Source organism: Bubalus kerabau, chromosome 2, assembly GCF_029407905.1.
Source record: "Bubalus kerabau isolate K-KA32 ecotype Philippines breed swamp buffalo chromosome 2, PCC_UOA_SB_1v2, whole genome shotgun sequence".
Taxonomy (NCBI): domain Eukaryota; kingdom Metazoa; phylum Chordata; class Mammalia; order Artiodactyla; family Bovidae; genus Bubalus; species Bubalus kerabau.
In genome coordinates, this window is record NC_073625.1 from 26,874,026 (window position 1) to 26,899,721 (window position 25,696).

The 25,696-nt window shown below is 39.0% G+C and overlaps 1 long non-coding RNA gene across 1 annotated transcript in view; it reads right to left on the bottom strand.

Moving 5' to 3' along the window:
• Positions 1–23,191, bottom strand: part of LOC129643141 (uncharacterized) — a 34,256-nt gene extending 11,065 nt beyond the window's left edge. The window contains exon 1 of the long non-coding RNA XR_008710105.1: positions 21,266–23,191. This is a non-coding gene — a long non-coding RNA (uncharacterized LOC129643141). The remainder of the gene's footprint in view (positions 1–21,265) is intronic.
• Positions 23,192–25,696: the final 2,505 nt, after the last annotated feature.

The window sequence follows — 25,696 nt, forward strand, 5'->3', positions numbered from 1 at the left end:
TGGTAATTCTTGTTTTTAAAATTGTGTTCATTTCATTGTAGGGAGTAATTCCTTCACATTTTGTTTTGGAGATTCATGATGCTACAACTTGTCTCCTTCTAGTCACTATCATCTTTGGGAGCCCCCTTCCTATCATTTACTAAAAAGTTCGGTGCTCATTTCATTTTTAAAAATTTTAGTTACTTATTTAGTTAGTTATTTTTGGCTGCTCAGGGTCTTGGCAGGCTTTCTCTAGTTGTGGCCAGCGGGGGTTTCTCTTCCTTATGGTGCACAGGCTTTTCATTGCAGTGGCTTCTCTCATTACGGAGCATGGACTGTAGGGTGCACGTGGGCTTGCTAGTGGCAATTCACAGGCTCTAGACCATGGGCACAGTAGTTGTGGCACAGGGGCTTAGTCGCTCCTCAGCATGTGGGATCTTCCCGGATCAGGGATGGAACTCATGTCCTCCGAACTGCAAGGTGGATTCTTAACTATTGGGCCACTCTCTCTCACTTAAGAGAGACCCTTAGGTGCTTATTTCTTGCTTTCCTCTACTAGTAAAATATTTGGAGAGCCTCTCTGGTAGCTCACTTGGTAAAAAATCTGCCTGCAATATGGACCCAGATTCAATCCCTGGCTTAGGAAGATCCCCTGGAGAAGGGAACAGCTACCCACTCCAGTATTCTTGCCTGGAGAATTTCATGGACAGAGGAGACTGGCAGGCTACAGTCCAATTTTGCTGTTTGCAACTCTAGCAATGAAAAACAAATTCTTTTTATATATGATTTATGCCTTTTTAAAAAAGTCTTTATTGACTTTGTTACAATATTGCTTCTCTTTTTATGTTTTGGCTTTTTTGTCTCCAAGGCTTTATGACCAGGGGTTGAATCAGCCCTCTGCTACATTGAAAGGCAAAGTCTTGACCCCTGGACTGCCAGGGAAGTCCCTATGCTTTATACCTTTGAAAATTTTTATTAAAGAAACTTATTTGCTCATGTTTTAATCTGGAGCAGAACATATTTCCCATAATTTAAATAAATACACTTATTTTAGTGACTAATGACTATAGAATTAATTCTACAATATTTATATTAGTAATATTTTACATTTTATTTTTTTTGCCTGTGTAATCAAAGCCTTTGCCTTTATTAAACGTAATTGAAATATTTAACCAGCAGTTTCCAAAGCTACAAGGGACAGGGAAAGAAAAAGACTCTGAGTTCTTTAATCCCTGATATTATACCACCATGGTGGCTATATATTGCAACTTTTATAAAGTGAGCATGTGAATATTTCTACCACAGACAACAAGGAGTATTTTAAAGGTATTAGAGACTTTTCCTGTGGCTATAAATATGAGTAATAGTGTCTGTGGACACACTGTTGAAGAGCCACTATATGAACTAACCTGTTGCATAATAAAAATCACTAATGGGGTGCCATTCTTAATTACTCCTGTGATGTTTTGACCAGACATTATTTTCTCATTGATAAATACACTGATTGATTTGGCAAATATTTATCCAATATCTATTCAGTTGTAGACACTATTCTTTACATCTTAGTTAAACCAAAGTAGATAAAAAACTGATCATTTAATTAGTATTTTAATAGCTGGTAAGCTTTCCCCATCCGTACTCTTAATACTTACTACTTTTATTTGGTAACAATTGACAGTTAAGAATATATACCAACATATATGTTTGACTCTAATGAAACCTAAATAGATAGAGGGATACCAGATAAGATAAGGCATATGGAGTGTTATACACATGGAACAGATTTCAGAAACTTTTACTGAGAGGGCAACCAAGGCTGAAAGATACTAAGCAGCTTCTCTTATGTAACATGTTGCTTACCTATGATTAACAATCTATGATCTGATGTTGATGACATCAGCAGCCCTGGGCAAGGTCAAGTAGACCAGGCTTTGATACAATTTCTTTCTTTCTTTTTTATTTTTTTTGCAATTCCAACTTGTAGCAATACTTCCATTATTCTTAGACACACTTCTACTTTCACATTTTCTCACACACTGGAGGGGTTTGATGTGTGGTGTGAATGAACCTACATCTCCACACGTGTTTTAACCAACAGTGGGAGGCATCCTGGAATCTGTTGCCTGTCATTGACACAGAGGGAATCCCTTGTGCAAACTCAGACTCCTGTTAGGGACAGCACTTGGCCTTCTGGGAGTTGAGTCAGATAATGAATGGTTGTGTAAAATGGCTTTAAGAAACAGAAGTGTTGAAAAAAGAAAAAGAGAGGAAGGAAGAAAGAAAAGGAGAGGAAGGAAGAAAGAAAAGAAAGAATCATTTTTTGCTTTGAGAGAAGAAAGCATTCAGTCTTCAGCTGCTAGCCTATAAAAATGCAGGTGGTTTAGTATTAGTTTTTGACCTCAGAGTTTATTTTGTGAATACGAGGTACCTTAATCACTTTTAGGGGCATGGTTTCGGTCATAGAACCTAGTTTATTCAATTCTCACTTTCTAACATATTTTCACTATGTTGACCTCCTTGGAACACGGCTTTAAAGACAGATAAGAAATCAGTGTAAGAGTAATGGTGAGATTAATGCAGCTTTGCTTCCCTAATGAACACCTACCTCTTTTCAGAGTGGCTATTTCCTGGGATACAGTTAAGCACAATTTAAATACAGCAGGATTTAAATTAGGCTTATAAATAGAAATTTACCTTCTCTAAAGCTTGTAGCAATTGAATTATTTTATTGCAGCGAACTAGTTCACATGGCATATTTCTTGAAAGAAATGGGTAACTGGCTGTAGCACAGACATAGTTCTACTATATAATTCTTTGAGATAACTAGCTGTACTTCTATACTAAGCCTATAGACATAATAATTATAATGATAATAAATACCATTCTTCACCTTTTACATTGTTGTTGCTTTAGTCACTAGGTCCTGTCTGACTCTTTGTGACTCCCATGGACTGTAGCCCACCAGGCTCCTCTGTCCTTGGGATTATATGGGCAAGAATACTGGAGTGGGTTGCCATTTCCTTCTCCAGGGGATCTTCCCGACTCAGGGATCGAAGCTGAGGCCCCTGCACTGGAAGGCACTGGCAGGCAGATAGTGTACCAGTGAGCCATCAGGGAAGCCCATCTTTTACGTTACTTAGAGCTTATAAGTAGTTCCACATAGATTTCTTTAAAATAGATTTAAAAAACTATAATTTTTTATATAGATAAAAACATAGATTCTCAAACAACTATAAAACATGGATAGTCCTAATTTTGGTAGTAAGGAAACAGAGGTCAGGTGATGAAGAAGCATCCCATGACCTCACAGTTTGTAATGACAGAGCCAAGACTTAGACCTGGCCTGTCAGGCTTTCTGTCCTGCACTGGTCCCATTATTATACTATGCGCTCTTTAATTAATACTGACCAAGTCAGGTGGGTTGTCTAGAGAAAGGCAGCCCAGTGGGATAATTCATGTACAGTGTTAAAGTCTAGTATTTTGCTTACTGAAGCATGGGGGAAATCCTAATGCTCTTAGATTTGGTACTCTGTGCACTGCCTGGAATGATGGCAGACTGGTTACGAGAAATACAGAGAAGTCAAGTCTGGCTATTCATTTTGGAAGTTTCAATGATAACTTATCTGCTTGTGGCAAGGTGTAATTTAGTGAGAAAGACTTGCAAAAAAAGTTCCCATGGAGAGTTATCAGTCAGCCTTGGATCAATGTATTAACTAGGAATTAATACTTTCAAACCATTGGATTAAATCCTAATAGATAGGGAAAGGAAGAGTCAAGGAAAGCCCAGAACTCACTAATAAGACTAATACCTGATATGTAATTGGCCATCTGTATGTCTGAAAAGTAATTTGAAATCTTCTTTCAATTAGAAAATGATTTAACCCCTGGTTCATTTAAATAGAATTCTCATTTGGATAACTGGAAATGTGTTTTGATTTTCACGAAACTATTCAGTAACAGATCTCTTGGGAAAAAACAATATATGTATGTAAATATAGGCAAGAATAGACCGGTTGCCCAGAAACAATAATCTACCTTTCTCATGAGAACATAGGATAAATACAGATGTGTTCTTTTTATTTCTGTGTTTAAGGTTAGAAATTCTTGTGTCTAAGCCTTCTTTCACCCTAGTTCTGGAAGAAATTTATTTGTACTTCAAGCCCTCTGTTTGGTCTGAGAATGAACTAGGCAGATTGCCCACTTCTAAATGAAACATGGATGATTCGTGCAAATTTTTATTGGTAGGAGGACCATTAACTAGCAAATATACTTAGTTTTGCTGGAAGTAAGGACGAGGTGGTGGTGGTGGTTTAGTCGCTAAGTCGTGTCTGACTCTTTTGTGACCCCAAGGACTGCAGCCCTCCTCTGTGCATGGGATTTCCCAGGTAAGAATACTGGAGTGGTTGCCATTTCCTCCTCCAGGGGCTCTTCCCGACCCAGGGATCGCACCTGGGTCTCCAGCACTGCAGGCAGATTCTTTACTGACTGAGCCTCCAAGGAAGACCAAGGAATAGGTAAAGTCCCTCTGATAACAAAATGTATTATCCTGGATAGCAATATTTAATTCTAATCAGAAAATGTCTTATAATCACAAAATAATGACAAGGTAAATTGGAATTTGCTTTAGTGAAATTTAGTGGATACATATCATGGGGGATGGGGGTACATGTGCGATGCTTTTCCAGGAGGGAGACAGAGGCAGGAGGTTTGCTCTTGTCTCCGATTCCACTGAGGTCCATGTTTCAAAAGAACAAAATTATATATAAGTTTTCTCAAATAAGGTAGCATGTAAAAAAATTTTTTTTTTACTTATATAGTGATAATATTGTGTTTTTACTGTCTTTTTTAAAAGAGGATGGTAGGGAAGAAGAACAAACTTGCTCATTTGCTCTTGGTAGTACTACCCACTCAAGGAAAGTCTGTTTTCACAAATAATGCTAAATTTGAATATGATAGAGGCCTGCATTTTTAGCTATGATAGAATAGCACGGAGCATATCAAAGGCCCTTCTGGGAACAACTGGAAAATCTGAATAAATTTTAAAAATCCATCTCTTTGAAAGGCACCAGAGTGCCTCTGAGACAGCCAGGCTTTGAGGAGTAGGATCCAGACAAACTAGAGCTCTTTGAGTGTGAATTTAACATTCCGTGTGCTTCATTTACCCTTTACGTCATTTGCTGATAGGAACAGAGAAGGGATCTGAGAGGGAGTGAAGGGAGGAGGGCAGGAAATGTGGAAGGGCTGAGAGTCCTGAAGAAGGTGGCCGCTGAGAAGTAGTGAGAAAGTCGCTCAGTCATGTCTGACTCATTGTGACCCCATGGACTAGAGAGTCCATGGAATTCTCCAGGCCAGAATAGGGAGTGGGTAGCCTTTCCCTTCGCCAGGGTTTCTCCCTAACCCAGGTATCGAACCCAGGTCTCCTGTATTGCAGACGCATTCTTTACCAGCTGATCCACGAGGGAAGCTGAGAAATAGAGAATTTAGCGGTTTTAAGCAATCTCGTGGAAATTAATTGAAAGGAAGATATAAAAGCTGAAGTTTGAGGCTGTCAAAGTAGCCAGAAATAGAGAGGCCAAGAACTCTGAGAGAAAGGAGCACAGAGAAGTAAGTTTGATACTTGTTTTTTTCCACTGAGGCTTTTGCTGAATTCTTAGTATGTATAGGGCAGAAATATGAAGAGTCAATCATAAAGCAATTGAATATGAATAGAGTTTTTGCAGCCTTATGGCGTTAAGGAAAGTTAAATTGAAATTTGGGAACTTCTTGGTTGGGACTTTTAGTGGGGTTCCATTAAAGACAGGAGAAGGAAATGGCAACCCACTCCAGTATTCTTGTCTGGAGAATCCCATGGACCAAGGAGCCTGGTGGGCTACAGTCCATGGGGTCGCAAAAGACTGAGCGAACTTTTCAGACAGGACTGAGCAACTAACACACACACACACACACATTAAAGACTGAAACCGTATCTTAAGACAGCGTGCTCTGTCTATGATGAAGTTGATGTGATTGTTGTACGTGTTTTATATCAGCTGTTGGCTAGATGACAGGGAAAATCCTCTTGGGTGGAAAATATTCAAAGCCACTATAATTTTCACATGTAAAATGTCCACATTCAATAAAAATTAGCACACCTCAATGAACAGGGCAAGATAAAAAAATAAACAGTAATATATCCAAAGGTGATTAAGATACTAACATTATCAGACATGAATTTTAAAGTAACTGTGATCAACATGTTTAAGAAAATAGGAAATAAGATGGAGAATTTCACATGAGAACACAAATCAATAACATGGATCAAATAGAAATTCTGTAATTGGGACTTCCCTCATGAGCCCAGAGGTTAAGACTTTACCTTCCAATGTAGGGGCTGCGGGTTTGATCCCTGGTTGGGGAACTAAGATTCCACATGCCTTGGGGCCAAAGGAAAAAAAAAACAAAACAAGAAAATAAAACAAGTGATATTGTAACAAAATCAATAAAGACTACTTTTTTTTAAAAAAAGAAATTCTATAACTGAAAAACACAATAATTGAAATTAAGAACACCAGAGATGTATTTAACAGCCTATTGACACAGATAAAGACAGAAATAGTGAACTGGAAGACAGGTTTATAAAAAAAAAAAAAATCCAGATTGAAGCATGGAGAGAAGAAAGGATGGGAAGTAGAGATGCTTGTAAGGAGACATATGAAATGGTAAGAGAATATGAAATATATATATATTGTTGGATTTGCAGAAAGGGGAGGGAGAGAATGTAACTGGAACAGTGTTTAAAGAGAGAATGCCTGGGAATTTTCAGAATTGATGAAAGGAAAACTTAGCCACAGATTCCAGAAATTCTATAAACCTCAAACAAAATAAATACTAATAAAATTATTCCTTAGCTCTACTGAAAAGCAAAGGCAAGAAAAATTTAATAAGCCATCAGAGAATAAAAGTAGTATCATCAAAAGAACAATAAGACTGACTGATTTTTCAAAAGAAATGAAAATGGATATCATTTTAAAGAGATAAAAGAGAACATCTGTCAATTCTATTCCTGGCAAAATATTCCCCCAAAATGTGAGCAAAATGAATACAGTTACAGAGAAGCAAAAACAAAGGGATTTTGTTACTAGTCATTAAGTTGTGTCTGATTCTGTGACCCCATGGATTGTAGCCCTCCAGGATCCTTTGTCCATAGGATTTCCCAGGAAAGAACACTGGAGTGAGTTGCCATATCCATCTCCAGGGGATCGTTTAGTAGACTGGCATTAAAAGGATGTTCTTCAAAAAAGTGGAAATTTCCCCAACAGAAAAAAACAAAAATGAATGAGGAAAGGGAGCAAGAAAAATTGTAAAAATGTGTATAAATATAAATGAAAGCATATTGACTGTATTAAACAATGCCAATTAAGCATTGTGGGAATATTTAATATATTCTGATATTGTAAGGTACTTGTAGCATCAATTTGAATGACAGAATCACACAAAGTGGGAGAATGTAGTGGACTGCAATAAAGAACTCTAAGAACCTAAGCTTGTCTGAAAAGTCCTAGAAGCACTAATTAATAATTGACTGTAACAAGCCAAGGATGTCTGTTTTAACCTCTCCAGTAACCACTAAAAGAATAAGAATTCATAATTCACAGCCTAATGTGTTTGGAAATGCAATAGTAAAAGAATAAAACTGATTACTCAGAATGCTTTCTTTGAAATGAATTTCTGTGTTTCCCCTCAGGATCATTTTTCTCTAGCCTTAACATACTGACTCACTTTATTATTATTATTTCAGTGCAGGTTAAACACAGATTAATTACTTTTAGGTGTATACAATTTGTGTGTGTGTGTGTGTGTGTGTGCCTGAAAGCACCTCCATTTCACTTTTAAACTTAAGAAATATATATATATATATATATATATATATTTTTTTTTTACTGGACACTGAATACTAACTAGGCAGTTATTTGGTACAAAGCATTTCAAAGAAAGCTTTCTGTTCTTTTCTGCCTTCTATTAACATCTATGGAGAAGGCAGCTCCAGTCCTGTTCTTCTCCACTGAGAGTTAAGTATTTTTCCTTTTGTTGTTTACAATTCACTACCTTTCCCCTCATTTTAGCCACTTTAGTGTGATCTGTCTAGGTGTATTTCCCTTTGAAATTATCCTGTATGTGCTTCTTGTATCAGTGAGCTGAGGTTTTGTTTTTTTTTTCAGGTTTAGAAAATTATTGGCAATGTTTCTTTAAATATTGCCATTTTCCTGATTCTTTTTCTCCTCCTCTGGAATTTTGTTCACAGTTTCTTCTCTGTCTCTTATACTTGATTCTATATTTTTATTCCTTCTTCCCCTATAGTTTCTTATCCATCTCTTACACTTGGTTCTATATTTTTTATTCCTTTTTTTCTTTGTTTAGTTTATGATGGCCAGTGTTTTAGTTTTCTAGTTCTGTTTTCTTCTATATCAAATGTATGAACTTATTTATTAAGGATTTCATATTAGTTATGCAAGGAGATCTAACCAGTCCATTCTGAAGGAGATCAACCCTGGGATTTCTTTGGAAAGAATGATGCTAAAGCTGAAACTCCAGTACTTTGGCCACCTCATGCGAAGAGTTGACTCATTGGAAAAGACTCTGATGCTGGGAGGGATTGGGGGCAGGAGGAGAAGGGGACGACAGAGGATGAGATGGCTGGATGGCATCACTGACTCAATGGACGTGAGTCTGAGTGAACTCCGGGAGTTGGTGAGGGACAGGGAGGCCTGGCGTGCTGCGATTTGTGGGATCGCAAAGAGTCGGACACGACTGAGAGACTGATCTGATCTGATCTGATCTGATGGTATTAATATTTTTCAATTCTAGAATTTATATTGTGTTTTTTATTAGTGACTCCTAGCTCAGACGGTAAAGCGTCTGTCTACAATGTGGGAGACCCGGGTTCGATCCCTGGGTTGGGAAGATTCCCTGGAGAAGGAAATGGCAATCCACTCCAGTACTCTTGCCTGGAAAATCCCATGGACAGAGGAGCCTACTAGGCTACAGTCCATGGGATCACAAAGAGTCGACTGAGCGACTTCACTTTCACTTTCACAATCTGAAGAAATTCATCTTTTATTTCCATCATCTTGTCCTCTATTTTCTACACATAATAATTACAGTTATTTTAGATTTTTCATAGTTTAAGCCCAACATCTCATTTAAATGTAGGTCTATTTATTTTTTTTAATTTTTTAATTTTTTTTGGATTTTAGCTGTAAAATCCTGTTTCTTGTCTTTCCTAGTATTTTTTAAATTGAATGCCACTTATTGTGTATAAAATAATTATAGCATCTCCATACGATGGTATCTCCATCCAAAAATGATTACTCTTCCTTCTGCTGGTGAAATAAGCTATGGTAGGGACAAGAAAAGCATTGATTCAGAATGTTTTCTCATCATAGAACCGGGAGGATTTGATACTGGGTGAGTGATGGGTTAGGTGTCCAGGTGCAGGACAGCGTGAGGAACTGAAGCTGACTTGCCAGAACGGTGGTTCGGGAGGCTTGGTAGCTTATGGTGCTATTGCCTGAGCTGGGCGACACTGAGGATGGACTTGTGTGAAAGGTGGTGTGAACAAGAGTTCACCTCTGTATGTGCGAATTTAAGGTGGCACTGCCATCTGAGCAGAGGCCGTGTCGTATGCAGTTTCTTGTCTGAGTCTGTGTCAGCTTTGCCTTGGGCTTGGCTTTCCAAAGTCACTCCGCTCTTTCAATCTTGCTTCAGAGAAAGGGTAGATAGTGCAACAATTAAAAGTTACTATGTTTTGGCAAGTATGTTTTTCTTCAATTAGTGCAATCTGGCTCCTTGCCTTCATTTTAATGATTATGGAGAAATCTGTTAACTACTACCATCTGTGCCCTCACAAAACGGCATGATAACTGTTATTTGATTTAAAAAGGAGGACTTATTGTCCACATCTATTTTCTTAGTTTGCAGTTCTTAAATGTACTTGAGCTGATGTTGAAAGCAGAGCTGTGAGCAGCAAACTTGGCATAGCTATCCATGAGGGCAACATACTCTGGGCACAGGGTGAATTTGATGGACAAGCTTGTGTTCTAATCATGTATTACAACCCCCACAACCTCTGAATAACCTGAAGATTTTCTCTTTGACATTTTTCTCTGCAGGAATGGCAATTAAAACACTCCCTGGATTTCAGCTAACTTAACATTTTAATGTATAAATAACAACTCACCTCCTGGCTGTTGATAGACTATTGCTTATTGTTCTAGAAACTTTGATTGAAGAAAATAGTTCTCAACTCATTAAAACCAGTATTCTTATTCCTGAATATGTTTCAAATACTAAATTTCTCAGTGTTCAGCCTGATCCTTAAGTATTCTCTTCATGGGTAGTGTTTTGACTGAGACTATTGATTTTGTATAAAATGTATCTACAGAATAGCCTTTTTTTCCCCCTGAAAAGGCTGCTATTTTTTTTCTGAACTTTCTCTTTTCTTAGTTTTTTTTTTTTTTTTTAAAGAAAGCATGAGAGAAGAAATCCTGCCTGCTTCTCATGTTCAAGCTATTTTTTCTCTTCTTTATATTTTGTATGCCCTAATTTTGACAGTATTTTTCAGAACCTTAACTATCAGGTTCTTGAAATCCAAATCGAGATCTTGAAGCCAAACATGCATCAGAAAACCAAGCTTCCCTTTTATTTACTACTGTATCCTTGGCCCCAGTAGCAGTGCATAGCACATAGTAGGCATTCAATTTTTGAATAAATGAGTAAAGGATAAATGGATATAGTGGCCTCTGATCGCTCATTAACAAGGGAAAACTGTACTCTGGTACTTACACCTCTAAGACATGGGCCAACCAGCACCACAGCTCAAGCTCAGTCTATTTTTTGAATCATTTGCAAAAGACAAACGAGTCTTTCTTCAAGTTTAGAGTAAAGAGGTCATGTAACATAAAGATAGTGACACAAACTACAGGCTAATTCAGGATAGCATTACTCTTTATTTTTTATTGCACCCATAATCTACTCAAGGAAAAGAAACAAGCTTGAGTCATTGTCTGTACAGAAAATATATTTTTGAGTTCTACTCTAGGCAGGTTATAGGTTTTCCTGGGATTGGCCATAATCTATTTATTATGGGGTCATTAACAATTTTATATTTCATAATGTTTGTTCCTGAAGCTAATTATAATCATTAGATATCTTAAATCCTTTTCTGATGGATACAAATTTACGTTTTGAATAAATAGGTTCTTTCACAATATGTTTGGAGAAGGAAATGGCAATCTACTCCAGTACTATTGCCTGGAAAATCCCATGGACAGAGAAGCCTGGTAGGCTACAGTCCATGGGGTCGCAAAGAGTCGGACACTACTGAGGACTTCACGTTCACGTTCACAATATGTGTCCTTATATAACACTAGAGCCTCCTAGACTGTTACAACTCTTCTTGCAAGATAAATTTGTAAGCTTGACTCCTGGACAGCCTTTTATTCCCATCTAGCAACCAATACTCTTGCCTGGAAAATCCCAAGGACGGAGGAGCCTGGTAGGCCGCAGTCCATGGGGTCGCTAAGGGTCAGACATGACTGATCGACTTCACTTTCACTTTTCGCTTTCCTGCATTGGAGAAGGAAATGGCAACCCACTCCAGTGTTCTTGCCTGGAGAATCCCAGGGACGCGGGAGCCTGGTGGGCTGCCGTCTATGGGGTCGCCCAGAGTTGAACACGACTGAAGTTGCTTAGCAGCAGCAGCAATCGTATTAATACAAAGGCTTTGCAGTCACTCTTAGTATGTGGCTTAAAACTGAAAAAATCTTGACTGTGAAGGATTGAGGCTTTTTTCCCCATAGTGCTCACATCTCCTAGTCTTTTACAATTTCAGGGTTTGGTCCTGACCCAGTATTACCTTTTCTCTATAATCCAAGGACAGCTTGTGCTTCATCACTTGCTTTTTACTGATGAAGTCCTTCTCCGCCATAAGATACTTTGTCCCCAGTAGACTGGGATGACAGTGAAGACTATGACAGACAGAAAGCCTTTATCTAAGCTTGGTGGGCCCAGTTGTGTCAGCAAAGAAGGAAGGATGCGATGGTGGTCAAAGTTTTAGTCATGCCTGATGGTGCTAGGAGAAAGATAATTCTGGAAACCATGTGACTTCAGTAGTAGAAGGTTCTGTTATTACAGTAAGATATTGTGCTGTGCTTCAGTTCAGTCGCTCAGTCGTGTCTGACTCTTTGTGACCCCATGGACTGTAGCATACCAGGCTTCCCTGTCCATCACCACCTCCTGGAGCCTACCCAAACTCATGTCCATTGAGTTGGTGATGCCACCCAACCATCTCATCGTCTGTCATCCCCTTCTCCTCCTGCCTTCAATCTTTCCCAGCATCAGGGTCTTTTCCAATGAGTCAGTTCTTCTCATCAGCTTCAGCTTTAGCATCCATCAGTCCTTCCAATAAATATTCAGGACTGATTTCCTTTAGGATTGACTGGTTTGATCTTCTTGCAGTCCAAGGGACTCTCAAGCATCTTCTCCAAGACCACAGTTCAAAAGCATCAATTCTTCGGTGCTCAGCTTTCTTTACAGTCCATTTCTTTACTTCTTTATGGTGCTGTGCTTAGTCAATGGCACCCCACTCCAGTACTCTTGCCTGGAAAATCCCATGGATGGAGGAGTCTGGTAGGCTACAGTCCATGGGGTTGCGAAGAGTCAGACATGACTGAGCGACTTTACTTTCACTTTTCACTTTCATGCATTGAAGAAGGAAATGGCAACCACTCCAGTGTTCTTGCCTGGAGAATCCCAGGGACGGGGGAGCCTGGTGGGCTGATGTCTATGGGGTCGCACAGAGTCAGACATGACTGAAGCGATTTAGCAGCAGCAGCAGCTTAGTCATTAGTTGTGTCTGACTCTGTTACCCCATGTCTGTAGCCAACAAAACTCCTCTATCTATGGAAATTTTCCAGGCAAGAATACTGGAGAGTATTTGCTATTTCCTCCTCTACGGGATATTCCTGATCCAAGGATTGAACCCATATCTCCTGCGGATCCTGCATTGACAGGCAGATTCTTTACCACTGAGCCACCTGGGAAGCCAATATATTGTAACAAAATTCAAATACAACCTTTCCTAAGACAATGAACATTTATTACTAATTACATATTTCTTTCACTCATAGATAAGGAAACATATAACTGGTAGATAGTTTCCATCTATTGTAATTTCCAGGCTCCTTTTGCCCTTACATTTGACCATTTTTAGATGGAAATGTCTTACAATTAAAGTAGATCTTTAATTTGGTACCTTATTTTTCCTTGTAAAGTTGTTATTTAATTCACTGTATTATAATTCTTCTATTTCTAAATTTGATTTCTATTTCTAAATTTTAAAGTGCTAAGGAGAAGGAAAATAATAAGGAAGGAGAAATTATATAGATGGAGATCAAAATATCTGTATATGCTGACTAATCTGGACTGGCGGCTACATTTAAGATGTATGTGGTCTGGAGTCCATGCCTACTTTCCGTATATGGCAGCAGGGGCAGAGAAGTCTACCATTGCTTGGTAGTTTGTCGTGCTATTTCCTGAGCTGGGGAACACGAAGCAAGGGACTTCTCTGAAAGATGGTGTGACTACGAGTTCACGTTTGTACCTGTGAATTTGCGGTGTCTTTCTGTCTGAGCAGAGGCAATGTCGTGTGCAGTTTTCTGTATGAGCCTGTGTCAGCCTTGTGTTTGGCTTTCTACAGTCACTCAGCTCTTTCAATCTTGCTTCTGAGAAAGAGCAGATAGTGTAACAGTTAAAAGTTACTATGTTTTAGCAAGCATCTTTTTCTTCAATCAGTGAGAGTTCCTCCTTTGAGCAAGGTAATTTGAGAAAAAAGCAAACCCAGACTTTCTTTTCTAGGGCCCTAGTAATTAGTCATTCCTGTTTCCTTGGGGAAGGTAGTAAGTTTGAGAAAGAGGAGCAATGTTCCTCCTCCATTTTTTCTCAGCTGGGAGTTGGGTAGAAGCTTTCACCATTCTTGTAAGACCTCTAGAAGTGAGGAATTATCATCTCTATTGTTAGAATTGAGGAAAAGTTATGGAATATACAAAATATTGCCTCTAATAGTTAAAAGCATGCGAGCTCAGTTGTGTCCGACTCTTTGCAACCCCATGGACTGTAGCCTGCCAGGCTCTGTCCATGGGATTTTCCCTGCGAGACTACTGGAGTGGGTTGCCATTTCCTTCTCTAGGGTATCTTCCCCACCCAGTGGTCAAACCTGCGTCTCTTGCACCTCCTGCATCGGCAGATGAATTCTTCACCACTGCGCCACCTGGGAAGCCCAAATCAGGATAAACAGAAAAAAATTATGATATTGTTATTCTAAGAGATCTTCAAACCAAGATGTAGAATTTATAAACATTGAAGGAGCAAGAGAGGTTTTCTTCTATAGGTTAGGGAAAAGCATCTAAATATTTTGTCTCTGTCTGCCAACCCATGCTGACAGCCAGTTAAATGCATTCAGGCATCAAACAATTAACATTTTAGAGGCATTTACTGAGGCTTGATTAGAGGTCACTTTGGAAGTAGAATAAAACCAAGACACATATTTAAAATACACTGTGTACTCAATTAATGAAACTTTCTATTTAAGCTTTATCTAAAAGTCACCATCTAAGGTGACTGCTATCGCTTACAGTGATTGTTCTTGAAGAGGTGTGGTTATTCAGCAGAAGGTATAATCTGGCAATTAGAAGAAGCTACAATATTGGTTACTTGTAGGTATGCAAATCTCCCAGAAGCTCTGCAGAATTGGCTCAAGGTTTCATTGCTATATTTTTATTCTAAGAACTGACCTCTTGAAGTTAAGTACTAGTAATACAAAGTTCCCAGAAAGAAAGAAGGGCTGAAATCTTACACCCATGGTAGATATGGTAGTTCATCACTAATACAAGTATTTCAAATAGAACCAAATATGTTAGATTTAATATCCTAGCTCCATGGTTGCTGTTCACAGATTTATTTTTTCTATTCAATATTTTCTATATTTGTAGGAAATATTCTCTTGATGTCTCAAAATCTTGTGATTGGAAAACGTCAGATTGACATTTTTTGTTATGTAACTATGAAAATCTAGTTAGCCTTTTTAGGAAGTGTCTATAAACATTTTCACAGAATTTAGAATTTTCTGTAGGGATTGGTTTTGAGATTGAACTGGAGTCTTGTTTTAAAAAACTAGATGCCGTTCACCAACATTCAGTATGGGCAGCACATATTCCCATGAAGATCGATCATTTTCCAAGTACAGGATTAAGTGGTATTTAAAAAGATTGAATGACCACATATTAGAACCCCGAGGCATAGATGTATCTTCAAGGAATTTAACTAATTTAGAGAAGTAATTACATATGAAGTTATTAGCTGTTTGTATGACCTTGTTAAAAATGCCTTCAACTTTCTCTCTTCAAATCCCTCCAATGAGAAATGAGAGGGTTGGCCCAAATAGCTGCCAAGGTTTGATTCAGCGCTATGATTCAGGTTGAGAGTAATTTCAGAGTAATATGGTCACAGTAATCATAAGGCAGATTATGTACTTATATGCTAAAGACTATGAAGAATTGTATTGCTCTGAGTCTTGCAGAAAGCAGGAGACATGGATTGGCAGACAAGGAAGAAGGGCTGTGATACCTTCTGCTGAGACAGCTAGGGTAACCTTCCAAACTGTGCTGTTACCTGTTGAATCCATTTTATCTGTTGTCTCTCTGAGCATGTACTTTCTCCAAGCCAAAGAGATCAGTGGCTCTGCACTCCCTACAGCCTGGGTTTCAACTGCACAGAATGGTTAACCACACAACCCCACCCACCATGGATTCTGACCTAGGAACCCTGTGCTTCTCCAGTTCTGGCATCTACTTACCATTATTCCTCATCTACCCTTTCTAAACTGTTTTCTGTTTCTATTCCTCTTCCATGCTATATCGTCTGTCTCTTCCACATCAACATTTATAAAAACAACTGGTGCTTCTAGATAGCTGACATTTTCCTTGGGCAAGCTTTGGGATGCCAGCTGCAAGCCACTTTTAGTGTGTGTATGTGTTAGAGATGGCATGGAGGATGCTTCTCTTCCTCTCCCTACCTTCCACCTGAGGTCACAGAGAAAGGACTTGCTGCCACTACCTTTAGTCCATAGTGGAAGTGCTGTGAAGTTGTTCCTGTCGCCTTTCTCCCGTTTCTATTGGAGGCCTCTTGAGCTTGACAATTCTTCACTGTTTAAGACTGTGACTCTCAGAACAGTGTGGCTTCCCTATGATTGTACGAACCCAAAGCACTCTCTTTATTTAAACCCTTTCTTTCCCCAGTGGTTCTGTCTGAGCCCATTGAGAATCAGAGTCTCCTTACTTGCTCCCCTTCTTGCGAGATGGACTGATGAGCCTAGAGAGGTTGATGAAAGCTCAACATTCATTAGCCATGGTTCTCTAATGGGCAGGGCTGAGATGGTGAAATTCCCTTTTCTCCCCAACCCATCTTAATGATGTACAGCTGACAAATAAAAACTAAATATATTTAGAATGTGCAATGTGATAATTTAATATGCATATACAATATGAAATAATTACCAGTTATGTTAATAAACATATCCATCACTTCACACACTTACATTTCTATGCGTGGTAAGAGCACTTCAGATTTGCTCTTAGCAGACTTTAAGTATACGTCAAGTATACTTGAATTAACTTTATCATTAACATATATTGAATTAACAATATCATTAACTACAGTTACTTCATGGCATGGACAGGGAGGCTTGGCGTGCTGCGATTCATGGGGTCGCAAAGAGTCGGACACGACTGAGTGACTGAACTGAACTGCATGGTATATTAGATCCCCAGAATTTATTAATCTTATAACTGATAAAGTATAGTTTTTAACCAACTTCTTTCTACTACCACCCCTCCCCTCCCCCCATCCCTGGCAACCACTGTTATACTTACTCTCTGGTTCTGTGAGCTTGACGTTTTTAGATTAGACATATAAGTGAGATCATACAGTGTTTATCTTTCTCTGTCTGGTTTATTTTACCGTTTCCCTTAGCATAATGTTTTCCAGGTTCATTCATGTTGTTGTAAGTGGCAGGATTTCCTTTTTTTAAAAGACTGAATAATATTCCATTGTATATATAAAAACACTTGTTATTTAATCATTCATCTTTTCTCATTTTTTAAAAGTTATGACTTTATTACTGAGTGTGATTGATGAAATATATGGTAAGGGTACACTCAGCTTTTTTTTTTTTTTTAAGAAAGCACCAAAGTCTTCCAAAGTGACTGCACTACTTTGCATTCTTACCAGCTAAGCCACACTTTGCAGGCAGGACCTATTTGTTTTTCTTTTTCTTGCTCTATGCTTTGGTGCAGCAGGCTGACAGCGTCTCTGCGGGCTCATACAGGTCCTGTTGACAGGCTTGTGGAGAGAATGCAGAAGGCTCCCATTCTATATTCTAGTATATCAGAGCCCGCAGCCCAGGAGCAGTTAAGCTCTTGCCTGTCATTATTAATGAAATGGACCCTGGAATTACATTTAGCATCTTGTGTCTGTCTTCTTCTCTTTCAGTTTGGTCAAAATAAATTAATGGATATTTTGAGTATCTTGAGCCTCATAAGACTTAGAAACTCTTCTTCAGCTCTGTAAGTGCTTATAAGTTAAGCTCTCACATGGGTTTTCTAGAAATGTTGAAAATTTTGTGTGGGTTAGGATTTTGTATTATTGATTCTCTTTACTGCCTAAAACTCTTAGTGCGTTGTTCATTTTAAGTACTTGGTTTATTGAACTGAATAATATTAGCTACACTTATTGAGTGTTCACTATATGCCAGGCTCTGTTTTAAAGTTTCTGTATGTATTAACATATTTAAAACAAAAACTTTAAGAAGGTATTACATTTATTAAACCACTTTATCCATGAGGACAAACAGGCTCAGACATGTTAAGTAATTTCTTCAAGGGCATCCAGTTAAGTTTTGGAATCAGGCAGTCTGACTTCAGAGTGTGAACCATTGGATTGTGCCTTCAGAGAGGAAACTAACATTGACAATGATAAAATAAAATGACACTTGAAAAGCTTTTGTTGTTCAGTTGCTAAGTTGTGTCCAACTTTTTGTGACCTCTTGGATAGCTTGTCAGGCTTCCCTGTCCTTCACTACTTCCTGGAGTTTGCTCAAACTCATGTCCATTGAGTTGGTGATACCATCCAACTATCTCATCCTCTGTTGCCCCCTTCTTTCCCTCAATCTTTCCCAGCATCAGGGTCTTTTCCAATAAATCAGCTCTTTGCATCAGGTGGCCAAAGTATTGGAGCTTTAGCATCAGTCCTTCCAATGAATATCCAGGGTTGATTTCCTTGCTGTTCAAGGGACTCTCAAGAGTCTTCTCCAGCACCAAGTACTGTCCTTTTATCTTAAAAATGGACAGTAATATTTTTTTAGCCTTAGTGGCACCTTAGGAAAAAGTATTGTGTGTGTGTGTGTGTGTGTGTGTGTGTGTGTGTGTGTGTGTGTGTAGAGGGTTCATTACAAGCCCTGGAGAAGAATGGGGTAGGCCTTGACCTTATTTTTTATCACTTCTATACACTAGAGTCCCATGTGTGATTTCAGTTGAAAAAAAGTCTCCAAGCTGCTAAAATAACTTGTTTGAAAACTACACAGAGGGCTTCCCAGGTGGCTCAGTGGTAAAGAATCCACCTGCCAATGCAGGAGACACGGGTTCAATCCCTGGGTCAGGAAGATCCCCTGGAGAAAGAAATGGCAAGGCCCTCCAGCGTTCTTGCCTGGGAAATCCCATGGACAGATAAACCTGGTGGGTTACAGTCCATGGGGTCACAAAGAGCTGGACACATGCACAAAAACTACAGAGTACACCACCCACATTTCCGAGGGTGACTGGAATTCTATTGGTTTCCATACTTTATCAGGTGGTTTTTAAAAAATTTATTTTTAATTGGAGGATAATTGTTTTACAATGTTGTGTTGGTTTCTGCCCTACAACAACATGAATCAACCTTAAGCATATCTATGCTCCCTCCCTCCTGAACCTCCCTCCAACCATCCCACCCTTCTAAGCTGCCACAGAACTCCCTGTGTTATACAGCAACTTCTGGCATGAATATTAATCGTTTACTCTGTTAAATAAACCAGAGAACTAAAAACACTTTGTTACTTCTTCAATAGCTCACTTAAAAATATTAGAGCATTTTCTTACTAGGTTAATAGACAATCTACTCAATTGTCAATAACATGGAAATACAATAAATCTGAGGTACAGAAAATGTTTTCCAAGTAAGGCAGTTACGATGCCAGATATTAGCAGCAAAGGTATGCTTTGTGGTAGCTACAAATCACAGTTCTGCTTTGTCTTCCATACCTTAAATGCTCAGGCTATAAAATCAGGCTATGTCCTTGCTAGTTCCTTCCCCTTCCATAGATCAGAACCTACATTCACATATTCTCTTTGCATCTATGCCCACTTCAAGGTTCTTTTCCTTTCCTGTGCTTTACCTGATGCTGTCTGGGCCCCTTCAGTAGAAAGCCCATAGCTTTTGGTGTATTATATATACCACCACTTCTGTTTCTATAATGTGCTTGAATGTAATGTAAGGGTAATGACCATTTTTCTGGATCTTGAATTCGTGGGCTCATAACAAATAAAAGTTGTCAAAACTTCAAGGTCAAATGAATAATTACCTAGATGCCTTGAGAGAATTAAAAGGAAGAGTGTAGAGAAAAGAGACACTGTTTAATAGCTAGGTAGCTTTAAATTCACAGCAAGTAAGTTTTCAAAACAGATATTTAATTTTATTTCAACAGGCTGAAAAAAAGACAAAAAAGGATACAGAGTAAGTTACTTAAAGATTAGAAACAAAAGGAAAATCAGCAAATATATAAGTAATTCAGTTCTCAGTAATAGCTGAACCTCAAAGTTCTGTAGTACTCATTTAATTTATGTTAATTGCAAATTATCATAAAATAGGTTTGACAGCTTTATTTCACCTTTAAATTTTCAGTTCAAATCAACTTGCATTTGGGAAAACAGATAAAACATAGATGGTTGCTTCTGCCCTGAGATTTAAGGAAATGACTTAAGTAAATACCTAACCAATTAATTAAAGGGAATTATACTTGGAAGAATGAACTCTGAGAGATACTTGAAGTATGTTTTTTATTTCCTGTTCCAAGCCTACAGTAATTTAATTGCTGTTTAATTTGACAGGCATATACTTGTGTTCATACTAAATTCTAGCAAATTATAGTACATTCATAGTTTCAGACTGTAAGGGCCAATATTTTTCCATACTAGAAGTTGATTACTTAATAAATAACCAAGCCTCATTGAAACTAGGGGTTAGGATTTATGCATAAAAAAGAGGAAGAATAAAACAAGAATTATGAACACAAGTTTTCAATGATCTGGAAGATTGAATCACAATTAACCTTTTGGTCTGAGGCAAAAGGTAAACACAGGTAGAAATAGTTAAAATGATACTTAAAAAACTGGTCATTTCTTTTCTTTCTAGAAAACCTTGTCTCATATACAGGAGTATCAATGTAGGTTTTAGCTCTCGGGCAATATATGATTTGTCTGGAAACTGAGTTATGACCCAAGGTAGATACAACCATTTTGCTACTTTCAAATCAGCTGGCATCAAATGATGACTAGTAATTGAGCAAGAAAGGTCATTTCTATTTTATCTTACTTTGTGATACAGTAATTTCCAAGCCATCTGCTCTTTGGAATATCTATGCAGAGGAAATGAAGAATTCCGAGATTTATGCAGAAACCTTAGAATCCATCTAGAGCTCACCCATAAGCCTTCAGAGGACGTCAGACAGACATTAGATACCCCAAGACAAAGGCAAACCAGAAACACCTAAGAAGGAAGTGGTCCAGATGGTACAGCTCCCCTGAATACCTGGCTCTGTTCTTATGTATCTGATCTTTATTTTCTTCAGTAGGGAATTCTTAACCATCATAAATTAACTTGCAGAATCACACTATTAATGATAATACTATAATTCTAATTCTACCTGAAAACCAAACCAGTTTAGAAACTATAGACCCTCTCCCCTACGAAAATACTAAAACATGATGAAAGATGAAGTAAAGAATTCCTATTTTTCTCAAGGGACCAAAAAAAAAAAAAAACCAAAACAGGAAAAGACAAAATCAGACGACTGGAACTTCTCTTCTGGAGCTAATTGTGGTTCATTATCTCATGTTTTATGATCAGCAATTCAGACTGGGGGTTGACAAACACCACTTACCCAAAAGCAGTCGGCTGTGTCGGCTGAAGCAGAGGTTGCCTGGGAGATTTCTGAGTCAGTTATGCTTCGAATCAACATTTGGCCAACGTTGAAATGCCAGGAGGGAGTGCAGCTGTGAATGAGACCGGTTTTGCTGGTGCATCCGGCAGACCCATAAGCTGTGTTTTTATGACAGGGCCTGGCTTTAATTTTCTTGGTTTGACAAAATCTGACTATCTCTGGCAGAGCCATCTGTCCATTTGACACATTTTGGCCTCAGCAGAATAGGAGGAGCAGGTCATGCATTGAGGGACTCTGAGTGTGCTTCAGTAAAGGAGAGACCTTCCACCAACATGTGTGGCGGTCTGGGGAGAAGGATTTCAAGGGCCTTTTTTATGCTGGATCAGAGAACACATTTGGTGTTTAAGGTGAGGTCTCACCTCCCATTGCTTCACACGTTGGTGGGAAAGGGGCCCTTTTGGTCCATGGAAATATGAATTGGGGCTCCTCACAAACACACAGCCCTAAGCCTAGAAATTCTGTTATTAAATAATATCCATTATTTCTTCCCTTTGAGAATCTGTGAAACCAAGTGGCCTTAAGAGAGTTTTGTCAGTCTTTGCCCAGGGATCTTCACTTATTTTCCAGCAGCATCCCTTCATCCAGTTTCAGTTACCCACAGTCAACCCTGGTCTATTCCATCAGAAAAGAACAATTCACACGTGTGCACCTTCTGAGTAGGATGAGGAAATCTCGCGTGAAGACATCTCGCGTGAAGACATCTCGCGTGGTCTGGCTCAGCCGTGACTCCTCCCTTTCTTCAGCAAACCCCAACTATTAGAAACTTACCAGTCAACTTGGTAGTCAGGCCCGCAGTCTTCATATCAGCAGGGTTTATGTTCAAATGACCCTTACTTACTTAATAACGGCGCCAAAACTCTAGAGTAATGACTTGTTAATTGGGGTATGCCAAAGCGAAGTCGTGAAGTGCTTCCTCCAAGTGAAAAGGTGACTTAAGGAAAGAAGTCCTACGAGGAGGTTGCTAAGACCTATGGTTTAAGAACAGATCTTTTATTCTTGAAATTGCAAGCAAAGAACAAGAAATCTGTGCTAGTTTTGCTGTCGCACCTCAGACTGCAAGTTATAAAACTGCTTAAGATGAAAAAAGCCTTACACTTGTCAAATAAAATATTTCGAGAGAGACTGAATTGCTGAAACTCAGCCTCTGTTCACTGGTGCTGAACAGAAACACAGAGACAAGGGTTTTGGGTGAAGTAGAAAGAAATAGCTTGACTGCTTTGCCAGGCAAAGAGGGGCACAGAGGGCTGCTGTGGTCAAGACTGTGCGTCCTGTCCTGGAGGGGGTAGTGCCCTGTCTTAAAGTGTTCAACAAGCAATGCAGCATCAGCTGGTGCACGTTCTTCTGATTGGTTGGTGGTCAGGTAATCAGGAGTCAACACCATCAACCTGGTTCCAACCACATGGGTCTACCTGCTTGTGGGCAGATACAGTTAACTTTTCCCACCTGGTGTTTCAGTATCTGCGAAACAGTTCAAAGGATATGGCTGAGAGTATTCTCTAGTCCTTGAGGAAGAACTAAAGGTCCTTGATTTTAATGGCTAAAGTAGTAGTATTTTGACTTGCTTGACTGTTTTCCTTTCTTTCTGCATTTTCTCATTCCTCTGTTTAATTTTATTCTTTGAATAAAGTTTCTCTGACTTCCCTGGTGGCTCAGACGGTAAAGCGTCTGTCTACAATGTGGGAGTCCTGGGTTTGATCCCTGGGTTGGGAAGATTCCCTGGAGGAGGAAATGGCAACCCACTCCAGTACCCTTGCCTAGAAAATCCCATGGACGGAGGAGCCTGGTGCAGGCTACTGCTCATGGGGTCGCAAAGAGTTGGACATGACTGAGCGACTTCACTTTCAAAGTTTCTCTGTAGCAAAAGGCAGGCAGAGGACATGGGTGGGGGCTCTTCCTGGGAAGGCCTCACAGGGTCCTGCTCAGATACACACATTCAAATAACTTTTATTACAGGATATTATAATCTATATTATTATTGGTTATTATTGTTAATCTCTTATTGTACCTGATTTATAAATTAAGCTCTATCATAGGTATGTATGCATAACAAGAAACATAGAACATATATGGTTTGATGTGGTCCATAGTTTTAAGCATCTGCTGGAGTCTTGAAATGTGTCCTCCAAGGCTGGGAGGGGGTACTACTGTATAAAGTATTTTGCCACAAAGTATACAGATATACAGAATATAAACTGTGGATAAGTGGTTTTAATTTTGGAATTGAAATTGAGAATTCAGCATTTCTACTTGTTCTGATTAATTTCCTCTTAGTATCTAGACTCTGTTGGGTTATGAATATGAGGTTTATCAACATCTCACAATGAGTCTGAGAGTGAAATAGATCATTTAAACAAATAAAGTAGACGATAGGTGTTTGTTAGCTTTAAAATTAGCATGACTGTGCTCATGCAGAGATGATTAAAGGGGATTGTGTTTACTAGACCCTCAAGATTTGGAATCTGTGAAACGAAACTGAAACTAAAAACAACTCTTTTCATTTTATCACCCCTAATAAAATTTTCTAATTATTGTTGTTTACCTGATATCAAGATGTAAATTACTCATGGTTAATGCTGCTTCCCATATGATCTACCACTGTACTGGTTTCAAAACTCCACCTGTCATAGGTGAGTTGGTTTTTTGGAAAGCTGTAAAATGAAGTAATAAAAATAGCCAGTGCATCTAATTGCAGAGAGCTCAGTATGTCAGTGGAGTATGCACTTTTGTTAAATATCAAGACAGCATTTGTTGTGATGAGGATTGTAGTGAGAAAGAAGGGAAAATTGGATGATGACACTTTCTCATGCCAGCCATGGACACAGCCTGAGACATTACCAGAATTTCTTCCATTCTCATTAGATTCATTTCAGTTTAAGCCTTCTCTGGTGTTTCAATCACAGGGATGTGAACATACAACATAATTTAAAGGTGATTCTTATTGTTAAAGTGTTCCAGGTGTAGGCTATTCACTGCTGCTGCTGCTACTGCTAAGTCGCTTCAGTCGTGTCCGACTCTGTGCGACCCCATAGATGGAAGCCCACAAGGCTCCCCGGTCCCTGGGATTCTCCAGGCAAGAACACTGGAGTGGGTTGCCATTTCCTTCTCCAATGCATGAAAGTGAAAAGTGAAAGTGAAGCCGTTCAGTCGTATCTGACTCTTAGCGACCCCATGGACTGCAGCCTACCAGGCTCCTCTGTCCATGGGATTTTCCAGACAAGAGTACTGGAGTGGGTTGCCATTGCCTTCTCCAATTGCTATTCACTAGAAGTCCTTTCTCCAGGTTTTTTGTTTGATTTTTGTTTTTAAATCATTCCTTGGGTATACTAAGAGGCAGTGCTATGAGCTGGGGTCTTGAGCAAAGATGTTTCAGTCAAGATACTTTATTAATTGTCCTTTGTAATAAGCAATGTCCAAATGCTTGGTAACATATCAGTAGGATGGCCTCATAAAACTCATAGGTAAGCAGAGATTAAAACTGTTTTCTCAGGAAAAACAAAAATGTTGCCAAACCCAAGAGGTTTCATAAGAATCATGGGGATTGAGAGCTGAAATGTCCTTGGAAATGATCCTTGTGTTCAGATGAAAAGCCAGAGGTCCACAGAGGTGAAATGAATTGGCTGAGATCAAACAGATACATTGTGGAAGTGATCTTTTCCTCCCAGCACTCTTCACATGTTTCAAGGTGGCGGGTGTGGGGTTAGTGAAGCGAAAGTGAAGTCTACCAGTTAAAGTAGCAGGAAAAAGACTAGGTGTCAGAGGCGATCTCTAACCTATGCCTCTGTACTCTGTCATTTGCGAACTGGACAAGCTGATGTGTATATGTGTGTGTGTGCATATTAAAATATTTCTCCTGGCAGATATCTAGAAGTTTCCTTTTAGGATGCTATAAATCAATGAAAAACTTTCCTTTTTAGACTTGTCTCAAGTCCTGATTCTGTGCAATTTATAATATGGGAGAATCTTCAATGTCATTCTGAGATCAGTCAGTCATACCATTTTCAGAAATCTAGTTGGTAATAAAACTGTCTTCAGTGAGTATTATACTTTTCCATTAAAGGCTAAAAAATTATCTTTTTAACAGGTTTCTTTGAAATCTGGCAAAAGAACATCCAGCTCACTGGTCTGGTCTGTGATTCTTTGGTCCCCTTTTCAGCTATAGAATATTTTCAGTTTTTCTTCAGTTTTTCCTTGAAGAACTGCTTGAAGTGCTCTGAAAGCTGCTCAGAAGTCTTACCAACAGGGCTCTGGGCACATTGCTGTGGTGGATTCTGTGGGCTGGCCCACCCAGGCAGATACCCCCATGGGAGACTTGGAAGAATTAAAGGATGTAACTGAGGCAGTGGCCACAAGGGGGCAGCATGCTGGAGAGAT